Here is an 8,543-nt window from a genome sequence, read left to right as displayed (position 1 = left end):
AAGCAAGAGGCGATATTGAAGACGGTCAATTTTTATATATTATATTGCCGTTCATGGAGGGTGTTTCTCCATTTAGGCGATAGCCTATCAATTCGTGATTTACAACGTTAGGACGAGATGCATAGAAGTTTTACACATTTATGCTATGTACCTTGGAGGAATGTGGATATTTACCCTGTTTAAACAATTTGGGTACGGATAGGAAGTTGCTCACTACAACTTACGTGTTGCATAACTTTTAGGTTTCCTTGATATGGAACTCATAAGTTTTTCTTGGCGGATTGGGAATGCAGTGGAGCTCCTGCAAAGCGGCAGCATCCACAATAGGATGGAACTAAATTTAAACATCATATATTCAGAGTTTCGTGAATTCCGAGGACTGAATTCCTTTTGTTAGGGGGAAAGAATGTAATACCCCTAATTTTCAAAAGGATTAGATTGGAATTTTAATTTTATTCTATGTGCTTAGGGGTCAAATTATTTTAAATTAATTATTTTATTTAAATTAATTTTTTTTAATTAGGGTTGTTGTTTGATTATTTAATTTAATTGCATTCCTTTATTTAATTGATTTTAATTTATGGGTTGTTTTTTTTAGTTTGTTTTAATTATTTAATTAAGTTAAATGTGAATTTAAATTATCTTGTTATAGTCTTTGGGGTTCTGTTGAGTGGTCCAATATCTTTAGGGTTCTGTTGAGTGGTCCAATAGGTGGAAGCAGAGACGAATTACAACCTATGGGCCGAGTAGGGTTTAATTTAGGTTAGGGTTTATATCATAGATTACCATTAGAATTAGGTTTTGTTTGTGCCTATATATATATGTTTATAGCCTGAAGGAAGGGTTGGAAAACCCTATTCACGTATCAAAACACAGTGTGAAAACAGAGAGGTTGAGAGAAACAAACAGAGTAACTTCAGTGAGGGCTTAGCCGTGGCTTAATGAATGGACATAGGAGAAGGGAAGAGTGAGCCATAGGAGATTTAACAGTGAATTGGATCGCCAAAAAAACTTAAAACGACGGCAACAGAGTTTTGAATCGAAAACTGTAAATGCAAGTTCTTTCTTTTCTTTCTCCCGTTGCCTGTGTTCTGTGCATCCTCAGACTGTCTCTAGGGTTTTAGTTGATCATTAAATAAATCACATATGCTTGTTATATGCTAAATCTGATGTCTATATGTGTGGAATTATTCTGTTATAATTCTTGTATCTCTGGTTTTCAGTTTGGAATGGAAGAATGTTTAATCTATTAAGGTTTTAAACACTGTATTTGATCTGAACTTTTGTGAACAAGTCATGGGGATGAGATGGGGTATAAATAGGACTCTTAGGTTCAGTATTAAGGTGAACAGAGGGTCAAGAATGGTCGGAGACGAAGCTGGTAGTCAGACGGAGCAACAACAGAAGAGAGAAGGCTCTTAGAGAGGGAGAGCCGGCTCTGGAATACAAAGAGCCGGCTCCCCCCATTGTAGAGCCTGCTCTAGGAGAGGTAGGAGCCGGTTCTACCCTTTTAGAAGGTGGCTCCATGGTTTTTGTGAGCCTGCTTTCCAATTTTGAGAGCAGGCATTCTTGTTTCAGTATGTTTTTAGCGGATTTAGCATACTGCCGGGACAAAGGAGGTTCCAAAATTTGTTGTGGATGTTATCAGGGTTCTAAACTTTAAGTCATGATGTATTAAAACCATTAGGATGTATAATTTGAACTTTATGCTAAGGATTTTGATTAATATAGAGGATTCAGAACAAGTCGTATACTGTTAACGAACGGTGAAAATTTAATTGTGTAAGTTGATGTAGCAATGTACATGACTGATTTATGTTTTAAAAATCTATTTTGGATGTGTAATAGGGTCATGTAATTGTTAGACCTTATTTGTGCAAAGGTTGGATCTTAATTAAGGAACTAGTAAATTAGGTTTCATTAATTAAATAGAGGTTGTTATTTTAATCGTTGAACTGTTCTATCTGTTTCTTCAATTATTGGTTAGAGCTGTGGATTTCTTGAGTTATATTTTATCCTTCTCAAATTTATAAATTGACACTTTACTATTGATAATGTTGTCGACTGCTGGACTGTATTAAGGGTTAGTTGAACTTTAAGTTAGATAAATTAAAGTATCAGTGACATGGATGGATTTTAGATTTTAACTTGATGAAACATTGAACTTTGTCTCGTTAATTACATAAATGGATTCTGGGTTTTAACTTGATGAAACATTAAACTTTGTCTCGTTAATTACATGGACGGATTCTGGATTTTAACTTGACGAATTAGTAAACTTTGTCTTGTTTAATTACGTGGATGGATTATGGATTTTTAGTTGATGATTTGTTTAAATTATGTGTTTATCAACTATATGGATACTGTGGACTTTATTTAATGTACTGCTTATAATGTTGCATCATTTACGGATCATTTGCATGTATGCATTGGTATGGGACGGTGTCATATGGAGGGATGGATTAGGTCACAACGCTAATTCCTACCCATTCAATTAACTAAAATAGTTAAATCCTACATGGTTTCATGTCCTGTCAACTAAAACAGTTGAACGACATACTGGATGATTGTTTATATTTCTGTATTAGGAAGGATAGGGTTTTAACTAAAACGTTTTAAATCCTGATTACATGTTGTGTCTTGAGCAATGAACTGTTGACCGGCACAACATTGTACTTGGAGGGAAGTTATATATATAATTGGGATAGGGATTTAATTAAAACATTTAAATCCTAATTTTATGTTGTGTCATGGCAACGAACAGTTGAGCAGCACTACATTGGTTTGAATGGAAATATATATATATAAATTATAGTACCGCGATCTGAGCTTGAGTCTCATAGTCGACGGTTAGGGTGCGTATATGCAGTAGGATGCGTAGCTAGCTATGTTGGTTAAGGTATACCCTGTTAAGCTTAGGTAGTCATGCCCACTCAGGTGCGTATTGCATGTTGCCTTCTATTCAGGTTGATACCCTCAGCATAGTTTAGTGAGAGTCCTGTAGTGTGGATATATATTTATCTATTACGAACTATATAGATATGGTTGAGACATCTAGGATGTATCTACGTATCGGGTCTCTGTTTGGATTGTAGTTAGGATAGAACTTGTTCGTGAATCTGACCCACTATTATTTTTTAGGTAACGGACGGTTCCAGGTCTTAGATCTTGTTCGTGCTGAGTAAAGACGGCTTCTCATTCTTCCGACGACGTAGAAGCTTCTTCATGATTTAGCAGTGGAGTTCTTCAGTTGATGGTTTCAGTGTTGGAGTTTTTAGGGGTCCACCAGATGGATTCCCGAGTTGTATTAGAAATGGAGAATTTGGATGTATCAGAATAATTCTTTATTAATTTAATTTTATTCTGAAGTTTCAGTATTTGAATTATCATTCTAGTTTATTTTCTGCAAATTTTTATTTATTCCTATTTCCTTAATTGTATTCTGTGTTCGTTTATTGCTAATTGGTTTGATATCCTTGGGTAATCAGGTATGGGCCTGGCCAACCCGTATCCGGGAATCCGGGGGTATCGCAGAAGTCACCGGAGAAGACGAAGTGGATGAAAACAGAAGGAGAACCGGCTCCATTTTGAAAGGAGACGACTCCCCTCTCAAAGAGGCGGCTCCCCATAAGGGGGAGCCGACTGTACCATGCTAGGAAGAGACTTTCCTAAGGGAGGAGCCGGCTCCACTCAAGGAGGAAGCGGCTTCCCTAGTGGGGGAGGCGGCTCTTCTCCCTTTTGTTGGTTTTCGGCGAGGTTTTGGCTACTAGGTTTTTTTTTTGACATTCCAGGTTAAATGGGGAGCTGTAACAGGGGTGTAAAGGATGTCTAAGGTTATACTAGAACTCCAGAGGACATTATAATGCATAATAAACCACATAGAATTAGTATCCTGAACAATATGAAATTTTAATTAAACTTGCGTATTGGTATTGGAAGTGGATGGTTCAATTTGCCACCTGTATAATAGCAATGTGTTTATTTATGATATAGTTTTATCATATATCTGGGATATTAAATAAGTATGTTAATTTACATAATTCTACTATGCTTACTATGGATTAATCGATGTCTACTTATATTATCAGTATTATGAATTATTGGAGTTTGTGAAGTAGAGTAAGATAAGCATGTCGATTTACATATTTTGATTTTGCTTATTATGGATTAATTGATGTTTACATTTCTTAACTGTATTATCAATTATGGATTTTTATGGATTGTATGCACCAGTATAGGATGGTGGCATACTTGTGTCTGTAGTTAAAAATACTAAATCCTATCTACTTTGGAATAAGGGAATGGATTAACTATATTATTAAATCCTACTTATATATGTTGTGTCAAGGCAACGAACAGTTGAGTGGCACTACTTTGGTTTGGATGGATTTTAAATATAAAATTATGGTACCTTGATATGAGCTTAAGTCTCAGGATCGACAGTTAGGGAATGCATATACAGTGGGATGCATAACTGGCTATGACAGTTGTGGTATACCCTGTTAGGTCTAGGTAGTTATGCCTCTACTAGTCAGGTTGAGACCGCCTAGTGGTTCAGTGAGAGTCCCTTAGTGTGGATATATATAGTTTTGGATTATGTAGTTATTGTTAAGTTATTTAGGATGTACATGCGTATTGGGTCTCTGTTTGGATTGTAGTAGAGTAAAACTTGCTCGTTGGCCTGACCCACTCTTATTTTTCAGGTGTTCGTCAGTTCCAGGCTTAGAGCTTATTCGTACTGAGCAGAGACAGTCACTCATTATTCTGACTACGTAAGATTTCCCTTCATGGTTTAGCTTGGGATTTTATTTCAGTTATTTACTGTTCAGTTTGGGATTTGATTAGGGGTCCACTAGATAGATTCCCGAGTTGTTTAATTGTTGGAGGTTTTGGGATTACTGGATTTTAATTATTTAATTCTAAGGATTTATATTTTAGGTTTCTTTCAGCCTTTATTTAATTATTTTTTTATTATTCTTTTGTATTCTATGTTCATTTACATACTTAATTGCTTGGTATCCCTCGGATCTGTGCTAGGACTTGATCACCCGTGGCTTTAGAATCGATGGGTATCTCACAAGTCGAGCATGCCGATTTGATCGGATGCCATTGATTGCATAAATCAACTTCACCCTCATGTCGCAGGCAAATCAAAGAACACGAATATATATATATATATATATATATATATATATATATATATATATATATATATGCTTCAAATGTTCAATCTTGCTTTAACAGACTGCAAATCACAAATCTGACTCCGAGGATGGCCACTGTTGGTTTAACAGACTTACAAATCTGACATTGACGATTCCAGATTCCGACTACGTTGTGGCAAGCATTCCGAGGATGATGCAATGGCGAACACTTCGAGGACGACGGTTGTCGTTGGTTGTGTAGTCGCTGTTTCTGACTGATTTTGTGGTCAGCGTCTACATTTTTGCCGATCAATTGGTTTTTTGCTGTTGCGGAGAGAGAGTTGCAGAGGTTTCTATATCCTCACCGTCAGTGAGCTGCAGGTTGATGATTGTAATTAGGAAGACAAAGAGTGTTTGGTTACAGGAACTAGGTTAGCCCAAACCTAGTTTACTAAAACTTATTTTATAGAAATCTGGTTCTAGCTTAACCCGGAGTGAGTTCTGTAATCGTTGGTTGCTTCATCATCGCGAACCATTTCTTCGCTATCGCTGGAGTTTGTGCTCGATCTTGTCGCCTTGTGTTGTGGTTGTCGTTGCTGTGCCTTATTGTGGCTTGCAGTTGTGCCATAGTTGTTGAAAGTCTTGCCGAATCCGAAGATGGCCTTAATCAGTTGTGGTGGCACCAAGCGAATGCAGGTGGAGAACATGAGAAGCGTAGGAGAGAAGAAGGGCAGAATAGGAAGAGGAAAGGGCAAATTAGGGTTTTAAAATTTATTTTGTGTCAGTTTTGACCTAAAAATGGTCAGAGGGGCTTATTTGTATTTTTTTTTTTCTATAAATTTTATGGACTGAAATGCACATTTTTAAAATAAAGTGACTATTTGTGCACAAAACCTATATTAGAGACGGTTTTCTGCACTTAACCCAATTATTTATTCCATTAAGATTTCACTAAGAAAAAAAGAAAAAACAAAAGTTATGAAATAAAGATCACTCAAATGCGTTGTTTGTCTGACTAATCAACTTGGACTTTAGGGACCTCTCTCGTCTTCTAGACCTGATAAAAGTGCATTGGATTTCAATGCATGGTCCCCAGTCTTGGTTACATATGGTTTGGTTCAAACCTTCAATTCCAAGGCAATATTGTTGGCAGTTCCAAGTTTTTGCTTTTAGTGCCTCACTCATGTTGAAACCCATAGCCACCTATTTTTTCCATGCCTTTTCTTTTCCCAAATACTTATATGGAATACTTTTTTAGAATATTCCTGGTTTTTAATGTTAGTAATTTATTGTGTTTCAAATTCTTAATCTATTAGTAGCTTGATGAAAAACTCATAATAGTACACGTTGAAAAGACATGTATATACACATGGTGTTACAATTATATTTTTGTAACATATTAATGGAATGATAGAGAAATCTCTTTTCATATATATGTGTATGATGTTGTATATATGTAATTAGTTTATTATAATTCATCTTCAAAAACTAGCTAGCAAACATTTCACCTTCAAAATGGCTCTAGGAGGCTGTGTTTAATTATGGCTCTAGGAGGTTGTGTTTAATTATATGGTCATTTCTATTTATAAAATTAAAATCTCAGTGGATAAAGAACAAATAAGTTGTTAGGGATAATTAACTCCCTTCAACCCATTCAACAGTCGGCTGTTGTTGAGAGTTAAATCCCTCATTCATCACACACAGTGGAGGTATCATCATATCACATCAATACAAGCATATATGGAGATAACAATCACACACATCCACGCACAACACAATATTTTACATGGTTCACCCAACTCTAGGGTTACGTCCATGAAAGAGAGAGATTTCACAATTATGATTAAGGAAGAGAATATATAATCACATGTCAAAACCCATACTCACTCACTCATCATCTCGTTTGAGGCTACATGTATACACTCGAAAATTACATATACTCTCCCATCTCCTCACAACACTCACCCTTAAACCCCTTATATCTTTTCTCTCTTTTCTCTCTCTCAACCCCTCACACCTATCTCTATTTATAGAGTCTTCAAAACCAATTCCTTGTTGGACAAGTATTCCTCAACTTGCCTACAAGAAGTTATGTAACGACCTTAAACTGATACCCTTTTGAAAAAAAAAAAAAAAAAAAAAAAAAAATATTTTTGGCATGACCTCCCCTAAAAAGAGGACTACAACCACTTGCTCAAATAAAAAATAAAAAATAAATAAAAAAAAACGCGATGGCCCTTCCTGGCCTTTCAAAACACCTCCAACCTGTCCCAACACATAATACAATTAATATACTCCAACATCCCATCCATCCGTTCATTATACCTTAACATGCCTCATCTCATGGTAGAACATCTACATACCGTTTAATCCAAATTATCATAATTACAGTCCCAAAATATAGTTACAATAATAAGAGTTCACCAATCTCTATACCAAATATAACAAACTAAGATTTTACAAAAATATGGTACTTAATACAAAAATAGCAAAAAAAAAGTCTTCTAATCCAAATTAGGCCTGTGGTGGAAAGTCATCCGCCACTTTTTTCCCGTTTCCTGAAAAAAAAATATATTAAATAATAGGGTGAGCATAAAGCTCAGTAGGTAGCACTTAAGACACGTATCTTGTGTCCTTATGAATCCATACAAAGAATAGATCAATAGGAATGGGGATCGCACAATGTTGGGATAATACAACATGCTAACTGAGATACCCCTCGGATCCGAGACACGGGTTGATCAAGCCCAGGCCCAAACCTGAGGGAATATCAAACAATTAAAGTATTTTAAAACGAACACAGATGACAAAAAGAACAATAAAGATAGAATAAAACTGCAAGAAATAATAATAATAAAATCCTCCATGTGTAACTGAAAATTTAAACTCTAATCTTTCAAAACTTCAAAGTTACAACTTGGGAATCCACTGATGGACCCCTAACTAAAAATTCAACTGAGACTGAAACTGAAAATAGATAATACTAGAAACATCGGGGGAAGTCCTACGTAATCCGGTGAAAGTGAGACTGTCCTCGACAAACACGATCAAGCTCTAAGGCTGGAACCGTCCTGTACCTAAAAAGAATGATAAAGGAGTGGGTCAGACCCACGAGCAAGTTCTAATCTAACTGCAATCCATACAGTGACCCGATACGCAGATACACCGTAGACATCTTACAATATCTATCTAGTCCATACGAATAAATATATCCACACTAAGGGACATTCACTAGTCTATAATAGGGGTCTCAACCTGAATAGAAGGTAACATGCGAATACGCACCCAAAGGTGGGCATGAGTACCTAGACCTAACAGGGTACACCTCAACCTATTACAACCAGCTACGCATCCACTGCATATACGCACCCTAACCAACGAGTCTGAGACTCAAGCTCA

The sequence above is a fragment of the Cornus florida genome, unplaced genomic scaffold (assembly GCF_030987335.1).
Source record: "Cornus florida cultivar Cherokee Brave unplaced genomic scaffold, ASM3098733v1 CherokeeBrave_3.0.0_Hap2_Chr05, whole genome shotgun sequence".
Taxonomy (NCBI): domain Eukaryota; kingdom Viridiplantae; phylum Streptophyta; class Magnoliopsida; order Cornales; family Cornaceae; genus Cornus; species Cornus florida.
Note: the sequence above shows the minus strand (reverse complement) of the source record.